Raw genomic sequence first — 12,718 nt, 5'->3', positions numbered from 1 at the left:
AATCTCTATGAAATTTCACCTTTTTAAACCATACTATCACAGGATCAGAGATCCAGAGCTGGAAGGGACCTTAGAGGCCCTATGTTTCAATATGGCAAGAGCTTTTACAATTCTGACCTTACTATCCCAAGTGTTAGCTATCTCTCTGAATGTTGTGTTATCTGAATACATGAAAAGCATTCCTTCTATGCCTTCATCCAAGGCATTGATAAAAGAGTTAAATGCTGGAGTGCCAAGCACAGAGACATAACCCTAGAGACCTAACTCTGCTTAATATCAACCCATTAATGACTATTCTTTGTGCTCTGCCATTCACTTAGCTCTAAAATTCATTAGATAGTTGGCTCCATGAGGGTGAGGACCACCTTTGCTACTTTTTGTATCTCCTAGCATTTAGCACAGTGCCTAGAACATTTTTGTTGAATTGTTTTTCGGTCATGTGCAACTTTTCATGACCCCATTTGGCGTTTTCTTGCAAAGACATTGGAGTGGCTTACCATTTCTTTCTCCAGTTCATTTTATAGATGAGGAAACTGAGTCAAACAGGGTTAAGTGACTTGCCAGTGTCATACAGCTAGTGAGTGTCTGAGGTCAGATTTGAACTCAGAAAGGTGAATTGTGCTGACTCTAGGCCCAGTACTCTATCTGCTACACCTAAATGGCCCTCATAACACATAGTAGGTGTTTAATAAATGGTTTTTGAGCGACTGATATCTAAAGCCATCTAATTGTATGATAATCTAGATTATTTCTCTATTTGATCCATAAGAATAACATTCAATTCTATTCAATAAGCAATTATTAAGCACCTATTATATTAGTCAACTAGCATTTGTTGTTCGGTTGTTTTCAGACTGGTCTATGCCTCTTAGAACTCCTGTCTTGCGTTAAAGTGTAGCTGAGGGGCCACTTCCTAGGTGTTACAGCTGTTCAGTCATTTCTGTCTTCCTCTCTCTTTGTGACCCCACTTATGGGGTAGAGCCTGTATAGAGAAACAGAGACGAAGAGGAATGTCATTTAGAGAGAATACCAAGTCTGGCTGGAGTGTAAAGGATGGTCAGGGGGAATAACATGTAACCAACCTGGAAAAATAACATGGACCCAGATTGTGAAGGGCTGTAAATTCCAAACATGAAAAACCATGTTAAGTAGATCATTAATTTATTCTGTGGATGAAGTAACTGAGTTTCACATAAATTTGGTGGCATGCCCATGGTTACATAGCTAGAAAGGTATTTGCAGGGCATTTTTACTTGCTAATTGGCCAATCATGCTACACAGTCAATATGCTACCCCAAACAGTTATTTGTGTTTAAAACCTTTTATCTCTATAGAATTAAAAAGCTTTGGCCTCTGCTAGGGGAATTTCAGGCATCAGTGAGGTTCAGGAACAGGAGAACCTGTGAAATGCCATTGGATAATTTTTCAGGGAGGCTTCGCAAATATTTGTTAAATTTGTGATCTCCTTGACATAGGCAAACCTTTTGGTACAGATTGCAACCTTTTCACCTATTCATTTTGTGCAATTCCTGTTCATAGGCTTCTATCCATTTTCTGTTAAACACAGCCACTAAATCTGATAAAATTATTTCATAAATACCACTGTAGTGGATAGAGCCTAGATAGTGCTTGGAGTCAGGAAGACTCATCTTCTTGAGTCCAAATCTGGCCTCAAATATTTACTAGCTGTGTGACCCATGCCAAGTCACTTAAATCTTGTTTGCCTCAGTTTCCTCATCTGTAAAATGAGCTGAAGAAGGAAATGGAAAATCACTCCAATATCTTTGACAAGAAAACTCCACCTGGGGTTACAAAGAGTTGGACAGGACTGGAAATGGCTGAAATGAACAGGGTGGCCCCAAACTGCCCCTATCTTAACCTTCATTCTCACTATTTAATTGACCCACTTGGATGTCCTTAAATATGTAATAAGTTATAGGATTATATATCTAGAAGTGAATATTTTTCTGGTGCTTCCTTTTATTTTTAGTAGTGTGATGAAGTCAACTTATACTCACCATGCATTTTTCCTTTATTGTTTGAGTCACTTGTAATTTTGATCTTTCTGAGGTTATTATGTTCCATGATATGTAGCAATGTAGAAGAAACAGAGGGAGGGTGGTCTTTTAAAAAATGAGGCTTTATGGAAGCAAATAGCTTGGGATGGAGCACTTGAAAGTGCTATGTAATCTCCACGATATTGTCCAAACTTAGTCATACTTGCATAGATTTAGAACCAGAAGGGACTTCAGAAATTATTTAGTCTGGAGCTGTCAAACACACAGCCTGCGGCCTGTTTTGGTCCACAATATTCCCAAGTGTGGCCCAAACAAGATTAAAATATAATTGGGACCTATTTAACAAAATAAATAAAAAACAATAACACATAGTGTTACTATGTGGTTTCTTAAGTCAATATATAGTCCTTTGGAATCCTCGTGTATGATGTAGTAGCCTTTGTTTTGCTTTGAGTTTCATATCACTGATCTTCTCAAACTCCTCATTTTACAGATAGACCCAGTTATTACCTGTGGATTAACTCAATGGACAACTTAACCGCCACAACACTATGATATGAACATTGTATTTTCATCCACTTGGTTTTTTCCAGTAGCTGGCCTTTGAGTGGTGGAGTATCTCATTTTGGTTTAGTACTTGAGACATCTAAGTGGCACAATGTATAGAATGCTGGGCCTGGAGTCAGCAAGACCCAAATTTAAATCCTCCCCAAGATACTTATTAGCTGTGACTCTGGGCAAGTCACTTAATCTTTGTCTGCCTCAGTTTCTTCATCTGTAAAATTAGGATAATAATAGCACCTACCTGATAGGACTTTGTGAGAATCAAATGAAATAATATTTGTAAAGTGCTTGGCATAGTACCTGGCATCTAGCAGGCATTATATAAGTGTTAGCTCTAAGTAGTAGTAGTAGTTGCTACAGTCACAGCACAATATAATTTTCATTATGAAGCAATGGGCAGCAGGGTGAGAAGATGCTACAGCGTGTCCCTAAAGTGTGGACACATAGGCAAAAATGCATATTTTGGAATATTTGGAATATTAACAGACCTTAGCTGCCTTGACTTCTTTTTCTGGGTATGCTAAAGGAGAAGGCATATTCAATGAAAATCACAGATGCAACACACTTGATGGAACACATAAAGAGTGAATGTGCTAAAACTGACGGCAATGTGGAGTTATTGCATCGAGTTCATGTGAATCTTGCAAAGTGCATTAACCTTTGCATCACAAATGATAGAAATCATGATGGTATTGTTATAATCCCAATTAAATAAAATGTTGTTAAAAATTTCATTCACTTCATTTCTTGAAAATATGCATTTTTGTCCATGTGTCTAGACTTTAGAACACCCTGTACAGTTGCCTGTAGTAGTAAAAGCTGCCCTCCCAGGGCTCTAAAGCAGCAAGCAGGATCTATCCCTGAATATTGGTGCTCCTGAGTGGTAGCATATACTTGGGGTGGGTCAGCACTATTTGTGGTAGAGTTGGGGAAAATCAGAATCAAGTGGTGAAAGAATAAAAGAACACAATGGGAAAGAAAGTCTAAACAGAATATAGAGGTGAGGAATGAGTGCAGTGGGAATGAAAGTTGGCTGGTTGAGATCCTAGGGGCTTATTAGCTGTAGTTCTGAGTCAGTATCATTTTTTGTCAAAGTGTACAGAAGGAAAGTTGCTAGTGTGGATCCTAGCACCCACTGAAGTCCTGCCCTCTAAGTATGGAGCCTTGGAAGGATATAAGGATAATATGTGGTTTTCTAAGTCAATATGAGAATTGGCAGGCTGTTGGAGTGGGTGTGAGTTCGTGCTATATCCTTGAGCCGATTCCCCACTGAGAAATTCATCTATTTGTGGGATATGATGTGGAGTTGTTTCAGATTGTTTATGTCTGCTTGGCACAGATTGATTCAGATTCTAAGGGATCCAGAATGAGAGAGTTTTTAAATCCAAGTGTGCGAGGGTTTGACTATCAATCCTCCTCTATTTGGATTCTGTGCAGGACATCCTGGTGGAGATCAAAGCTGATAAAAAAATGTAAAGTTCTCTGAAAATTTTAAAGTGGAAATTTTGCTATCATTATGAAGGTGCTAATGATGAATAACCTAAAGGAACATGTCTTTTTTATATATTGTGTGATGTTCATACTTAGTGGGTCATCTCCTCATCATTATCTCAGTGGATCATCATTGGGAATAGGAGGAAAGAACGGAACCTGAGACTGATCTGGGAAAAGATGCATATGCCTAAACAAGATTTTTACAAAAGTATTGAGGACTACATATTCTGATAAGAACTTAGCAACTCTCTTTCCCTTCCACTCAATCTCCATGGTCACATCTGTTTTGTAAGATTTTTTAAAATATACACAGGAGACATCTTATTGAAGAAGAACTTTTAAGGTTACATTTTACTCTCTGTTCAGATGTTTTCTTAAAATCAGTAAACAATAGACACAGTGAGATTTTATAATCCCTTTATTTTGCAGTTAGTTGTAGGACTCTAAAGATGTGGACTGCAAAAAAAGATATCTGTAAAAGTATGCTTCCTTCTCATTCTTTAGTCAAGGATGCCTTCAATGGGTATAAAGATTATTCTCATAAAGATTTTATAGAACTAAGAAAATATATACATTAGTAGTTTCTGGTACCTTCTCTATCACCTTGTTCATAAAATATTAACTAACATCTATATAGTGCTTCTTAGTATCAGGCACTGTGCTAAGCACTTTTACAATTATTATTTTTATTTAATCCTCACAATAATCTAGAGAGGTAAATGCTATTATCTTCATTTTACACCTGAAGAAACTGAGGCAAATAGAGGTTAAGTGACTTACCAGGGTCACACAGTTAGTGTCTGAGGCTATGTTTGAACTTAGGTATTCCTAACTCCAGTCCCAGTGTTATATCTACTAGCCTAGCTACCCACAAAGGGAAAAAGTACCATTTGCAATCTTTTTCGTTCTTTTGAAGTCTTATGTTTGTGATAACTTGAAAATCAGTCCTTGAATACTTTTAAAATTTTGCCTCTGTAGTGAATTCTTTCATAGATAGTATATTTATGTCCATCACTCTTCCTAATTCCAACTTCTTAAATATCCCTGGTACTTCATTACAGAGTACATCTGGCACTAAGGAGATAGCATCCGTATGTGCTCATACTACTAGTGGTCCTCTTGAAATTTGATTATTATAGAAATTACAGTCAATTGTCTTCATTTCATAATAATTTGTTTTCCACCCTTCCCCCCAAGTTTCATCTGCAAATGGCCTTGGCATCTAAGTTATCTGGGCCTCATACCAAGCTTTCTGCAAGTTTGTTTAGCTTTCCCCTGGTTTGTGAGATTATATTTTTCATAATGTTCTGTTACTCTACTCCATGATATTTCACAAATGAACTTGTACCCTAAATGAGAATTGACCTTGGTTGCAATATCTAGCATGGTGGTCAAATATTTGCTGGCTAATAAACTTTTGTGATCCTTTGATTCTTTTTTAAATGATGGTTTTCCATTCATTAAAAATCTCTAAGAAATAGATACAGATTAGACATCTTTACTTTTGTCCGTTTCCTTCTCTTTATGGATTCAACAGGTCAGGATGGAGCTATTTTGATAACACTAGATCTTCACATGTTTATCTTTTCTTGTAAGGTGGTATTGATTTTGACCTCTTCTCTAACCAGCTAATAATCCAACTGTACACAATCAGTTGATTCTGAAATGACTGTTATGTCAATAACTAGTCATATCCTCTCTATTAAAATAGTAGGTTTCATTTTCTGTGATGTTCACCACATTCAGTATCAACTTGTGCTCATTTTCTCTTTGAAGTCACCAAAGGTCAAGGTATATGTTGACTTAATTCTTTATTTAAAAAAAAGTAAATGCATTATAAGCCTCTTGATAACTTCGTGAATAAACTTGTTTTATCCTTTTTTTAATTTTAAAAATTTTTTAGTGTGGGTAGGTTTGAGGAGAATGGTCAGGTCGGAAGAAGCAAAATTTAGTTTTTCCATCTATAGATCTCACTCTTCCACTGAGAGCACCAGCCAAGGCCTTCAGCTGATAAGGATATATTCTTTGGTGTTGCTCATGTGGTAGAATATATATCCTGTTATCGCCAGCTTCTTCCATGACTTGACAGATGATGAAGCCAAGTACCATAGAGATAAAGTGATTTGCCCAAGGTAACACAGGTAGTAAGTAAAAGAACTTGGATTTGAAAACAGGAATCTCTGATTACAGATCCAGAGCTCTTCACACTGTTGCACCCTGCTTCTGTACAATCTTAAACAGATTATTATCATGATTGAAAACATTTTAGAAAAAATAAAACATCTTGTAATATCTTCAGGAAAATATCTCCATTCATTGGAATTTAAAAGACCTTGACAAGTCATGAGATACTTATTCACTATTCACCAGATTTGTATGTGAGATGTTGTGGGGGATAAAAAGCCACCTAAGACAGTCCCTGACCTCAAATAAGTGTATACTCTAGAAACAGTGCTCCTAATTCTTTAAGATGTTTTAAAATAGAAATAGTCATTCCCAGCTGTGAGACAATAACCATTCTAGCTCCCTGATCTTCTTTAAGTCACATATTCTAAACTGCATAACATCTATTCTTACAAAAGCAACTCATCATTAATTTAAAATGCTTTGTAATTAAAACCCTAGAAAAATATATTTCTTTAAAAAAAAGCTTATGAATATCTATTTTGAATAGACCTAGAAAGATTTAGTAAGCCATCAAATAGTATCAATTAAGCCCTTCAGGCTTGGAGCACCAAGATTCCTACTGCAGATGAGCTATCACTCCATATTACCTCATTAAAATCAACCACAACACTGGGAGAAAAAAAATGGTAAGCGGGAGACTTCAATTTTACAGTTCACCTAAGGATAAACAGCTCTAATATGCTCATATTCTGAGACATTTAGCCATATACCAGTCCTATTAAAGAGGCTTTATCAATGATTTACCCATTGATTATGTGATATTTTTTCCATCAATATGAAGTCTTTGAGTTTAGAGTGTGTCCTCAAAAAGCTTTTTAACTCCTCCCAGGACTCAGCTATGAGTCTTGGTCACTGCCATCAGGTGATTAATGATCCCTTTCAAGGTGATCCTAAGAGGCATAAAGAGCTTTACTCTGAGAAAGAGAAGCTATGAATACCAGAGATATTCCTGAACTTTAACACTTTAGACCAAAGGCCATTACAATATAAATAAATTATATTTACTAATAGATGCAGAATTTGAGAATTTTAAGAGCTCTCTGGATCTGACTAGTCCAATCCATATAGTAACAAAATGTATTTACTAATAGACACAGAATTTGAGAGCTATAAGGGATCTCAGCAGCTAGCTAGTCCATCCATATAGTAACAAACCATATAGTAAACAAACCAGGAATTAGTTAACTTCACTTTAAAATATGAATATGCAATACCATATAGAATAAGAAAAAAAACCCTTCCAAATATATGTCATTTCTTAACTTCAGTAACTCACAGAGTTGTGAGGGATGTTAGAGGCCATAGAGCTATAGATGCATATTTGCTGCCAGGAAATCCAGGAGCCTGTGAGGGAAAGCATAGCAGAAAGAATTTGGATGAAGGTCAATGGAGGTAGAAAAAAATATTCCACTATAGATCTTCTAGACAGAAAAAAATGGAATAAATGAGTTCAAGAAACAGATCACAAGACTGGTATAGAGGCTTGCTGTGGTATTGATGGGGGAATTAAATTATCTGGACAACTATTGGAACTTTTTCTTTATCTAAAATATGGCAGGTAAATGAAAAATATGAGGAACTAGTTGCTGGGGTAGAAATGCTTCCAACTTGGGGTAGGAATGACTGCTCCATCTTCAAATTTGTACTGAAGAATGAGAGAAAAACTGGGACTAGTTTGAACTACCTCCTTGATTTTTGGGAAAGGAGAGAAGTTGTAGGTAGGAGCTGATAGATTGAATGCTACAGGGGAAGTAAGTCCAAGAAGAATGGGAAGTACTTCAAATTTAAATTCATAAGCAACAAAGAGAAATAATTCCAATAGAGAGGAAAAAAGAAGAATTATCTAAAGAGATTATTGAGGATGTTCAAAGAACTCATCAACCAACTTTTTAAAAGAAAAAAGAAACCTTTGTTTTTAAAAATTACATCTATAAAAGATGTAAGGACAAGTGAACACATAAGCATTGTAAGAACAGCACCAAGACTGTTAAAGTTCAGATGAGCTGAGGCTGGTGAGCAATGCTAAGGACAGGAATAGCAACAAAATGTTAGCTGGTTCAGTTATTGATAGTCATATTGGGCCAAAGAGAAGTAACAGAGAATGGATAGAACCACAGCGCAGTATGGATATGACACTGATAATAAACAACAAGGAGAAGGTAAAGGAGATATAATAAAGGGTTGTAAATGAGCAAATGTTAATTCTAATTTTAAAAAGGAAACAATACATTCTGTAACCTATAGGTCAATGAGCTTAACTTTGATTCCCAGCAAAATTCTACAATACACAATTGAAGGAATGGTTAGTGAATATCTAGCAAAGGAAGTGATAATTACAAAGAACGGGTATGGTTTTATCAAAGACAAGTCATGCCAGACTAACCTCCTTTGCTTTTCTGACAGGGTTATTAGATGAGGGATATGCTGTAGATGTAGGTATGTTAACTAATTTGGGACAAAGATTTTGGCAGTCTCTCATGTTATTGTTGTGAGGCTTTAGTGATAATGTGATTAAAGATCTCCCTTCTCCCCTCTCCCCCATTCAATAGGCCTCAGGTGGGGCCAGTTAATGGAGACCTGATTAGAGGCAGGCCTACACCTTTGTGACGCCAATCTAGGATTAAAGATCTTTACTGAATCCTTTTGCTAAGTAGATGCTAGGCCTCAGGCCCACACCCTTTTGCTGATTGGGCGTGAAGCCCTCAGGCCCTAAAAAGAGTATATACACCCAGAAGGTAGCCATTGAGAACTGAGAATTCAGACATCAGAAGTGAGAGTTCAGAATCCAGCCCAAGAAGGACAAGTAAGAAATCTGAGATGACAGAGCTGCAGAAGGAGTATGGAGCAGAGTGGAAACCATGGAGCTGCAGAGGGGAGAGAATGCAGGCAAGCAGACAGTTAGGATTCATGAGTGTTTACAGGGAGGCCTCAGCAGGGGGGAATGTTTCAGGATGACTTTGTTCCTTGCTATAGTAACATGTTATAATTTCCTTGTTGCTACATTGAGGTAGGTTTACCAGTTATGGAATATAATTACTGCTGTATCACACTGGAGTTATTGGTTTTGGGATCTGATCCTCTGGTGTCTAAATAAATGTTATACTTCCTCTGTTTTCTACCTAGAGAGTTTTCATACTTTGCGATTCTGAACCATACAGGCATGTTCATGGTCATTCTTGCGGTCATAAATCTTGCCTTACTGATACAGAGCGGATAAATGAAAAGAAGCTGGTTAGATGATACTTGTCCATTTACATTATAGGGTCAGATTTAGAGATTGAAGGGACTTCATAGTTCCTCTAGTCAAAGAAACTCATTTTACAGAAAAGAAAAATGAAGTTCCTAGAGATTAAGTGATCTGCCCAAGATCCAGAATTCAAATCTAAATCCTCTGACCCCAAACCATATATTCTAAGACCATGCATCCTTCATACACTTGCCATAAAAGATATTCCAGTCTATCCTTTTTTCATAGAATAATAATTTACATTTATAAAATGCTTTAAGGTTTGTTTCTTCCATGCATGACTTCATTGGATGCTTATAACAACCCTATGAGATCAGTTCTACCTTCAAAATCATCTCCCTTTTACTGATGGGGAAACTGAGAATTAGGAAAGGCATATGACTTGCCTGTAGTCATGGCCAGTCTCTTAAAATGCCAAATCTAATGGTTCTTATTCTACTTGACCTCTCTGCAGTTTTTTTTAAAATTATACTGTGGCTCATTCCTTCCTTCTGGACATTCTCTTCTTCCTTTACTTTTGTACCACTCTTTTCTGCTTCCTATTCTACCTGTTTGCTCACTTTTCTTTAGTTTTCTAAGCTGTATTATTATCTCTTTACTACCCACTAAGCATGGTTGGTATCTTATAAAACTCCATTTTTGGGTCTTTTCCTCTTCTTTCTCTATATCCTATCTTTTTAAAAAAATATTCATTAGCCTTTACTGGTTCAAGTGTCGTCTCCAGGCAGATGATTCCCAACTCTCCAACACTAACATTACCTCTCCTTCTCCATCTCTCCAATTCCTGACTATAGCTCTATATCAACCACTTGCTGGACATCTCTATGTGAATATCTAATCAATGTCTCAAATTCAACATATCCAAAATAGAACTTCTCATATTTTCCCATACCCACCATTCCCCCTCCAGATTTCCCTATTTTTGTTGAGGATATCTCTTCTTTCCAACCACCTAGGTTTGTAATCTTGTAGTCTTCCTTGATTCTTTGCTCTCATTGTGTTCCCTTCATTTAATCAGATACTACATCTTGTCAATTCTAGCACAATGTCTGTCACATCTGTTTCCATCTTCCCATTTGCAGTCATTAGGCAATAGTATCCTGATTGTCTCTCTCCACCATTCTCTCTCCTTTCCAATCCATCCACACTGTCACCAAAATAAACTTTCTTAGGAACAGATAAGACCTTGCCACTTTCCTGTGCAAGAAACTACAGTGGCTCCCTATTGCCTCTACAAAGTTGGCATTCAGAATCTAGCTCAGAGCAGACTTCAGCCAAAATGGCCTTCCTGTTTCCAGAATTCTACATTCCACCTACACATTGCCATGTTTTTGTATAAGCTGCCCCTAAAGTGTATTTGACACACAGTCCCTCATCATCTTAATTTTTTGGAATCTTTAACTGTTTTTAAGACTCTGCTTACATGCTACCTTCTACAGAAAGTCTTTCCTAAACCACCCTTCCCCAGCTATTAATGTTTCCTTTCTCCTCAACATATCTACTTTACATGTTGATTCCTTCAAGTAGAATATTCTCTTTGAGAGCAGAGACTATTTTCCATTTATTTTAAAGTCCACAGAGCCTTACGCATAGTGAGCACTTAAAAAATTATTTGTTGAATTAAATTATACCATTAAAAAACAAGAGTAGCCCACTGAATTATGAGTGATCAGTTTGTAATTGTCCATAATGACCAAACTATTGGTCCCTTCTGCATCACCAAGTAGGCATAATAGAGGACCCACAGTATGTACCCAATAAATGCTACCTGATTGATAATCTTTGTCTCATATTCTAGGGGTGAAGGTAGGAAGGGGAGACATTATGCCTCATCTCCTTGAAGGGTTTTGGTCTGGCTGAACAAAGTATTTGATTGCAACTGACTAGGTAAATTACAACATGTGCCCACATAATATTTGGGTATCAGCATGTTTTGTGTACCAAAAAGTAAGACAGAAAGTTACCAGATATTAAAATAGATCTCTTTGACATAAATGATTACCCTTGAATGTCAACTACTTTAATATAAATTATCTTGCTGAATTTTTTATTTCCAAATTTATTGAACTCACATATTAGTCATGACACATTAGGCACAAATAACACAGTAATCCTTAACTTCCTTCAACTTAATTATTCCTTTCTGGTTTTGAATAACAAACCAAAATACTCTCCGGAATTGCAGAGGGAATAAAGACCCCTTTCTTCAATCCTTCCCAACACCAATATAAATTTCAAATATAACTAGGGTTATGCCCTAGAATTTTCAACTGGAACCATTGCTGGCAAATGCAAATTACTATGGAAATATCCATAGGTGTTGTGTAGGGTCATAGACCCATATAGGTCAAGATCCCTTCCTAAATGCTCACAAACTATCCTTTTAAGATAGTCTCCAATTTTGCCAGGAATTTAAATAAAATTTACCAGTCTTTAATTTGAAGACTCTACCATTTCCTTTTTTCCTCTTCCTTCCTAGAGTTGGAAAAGATCTCAGAAGCAATCAAATCTAATCAATACTAATATAAAAATCCTCTTATAGCATCACCCACTAATAGTCCTCAGGCCTACACTTAATAACCTCCACAGAAAGGAATTCACTATCTCCTAAAAAGGCTCATTCCACTTCATTCAGAAGTTTTTTTTCCTTACATCAAATCAAGATTTACCTCTTTGGAATTACCATATATTGCTTCTAGTTTTGTTCTCTGGGGTCTAACAGAATAAGCTAATAATCCTCATCCATCTTCCAAATGATAGCCCTTTGAATGCTTGAAGAACACAATTATGGATCTCTTAAATTTTCTTCCTCAAACCGAATATAATCAGTTCTTTCAGCTAATTTTTACATGGCATGGTCTCTTATTCTCTCTCCATCCTGGTCAACTTCATCTTTATTTCTTCTACCTTATCGATGTTGTTCCTAAAAGGCAGTGCCCAGAAATGAATACAATACTCTAGATATAATCTGAATGGGACAAAATACAACAATACTATTACCTTCCTCTTTCTGGACACTGTTTCTTAGTAAAACCCATGATAAAATTAGCTTTTGTGCTATGATTTTTGCTGTACTAACTGGACTATTAATATTGAGCTGGCAATCCACTAAAATACTCATATTTATAACATGAACTTTTGTCTAGCCACACCTTCTCCCTCCTGTACTTAGGCAGGTGATTTCAAACTCTGTTGTGAATTTAAGATT

Source organism: Trichosurus vulpecula, chromosome 4 (genome assembly GCF_011100635.1).
Source record: "Trichosurus vulpecula isolate mTriVul1 chromosome 4, mTriVul1.pri, whole genome shotgun sequence".
Classification (NCBI taxonomy): Eukaryota; Metazoa; Chordata; class Mammalia; order Diprotodontia; family Phalangeridae; genus Trichosurus; species Trichosurus vulpecula.
The sequence above is the reverse complement of the archived record's forward strand: the minus strand, read 5'-3'. Positions refer to the sequence as shown.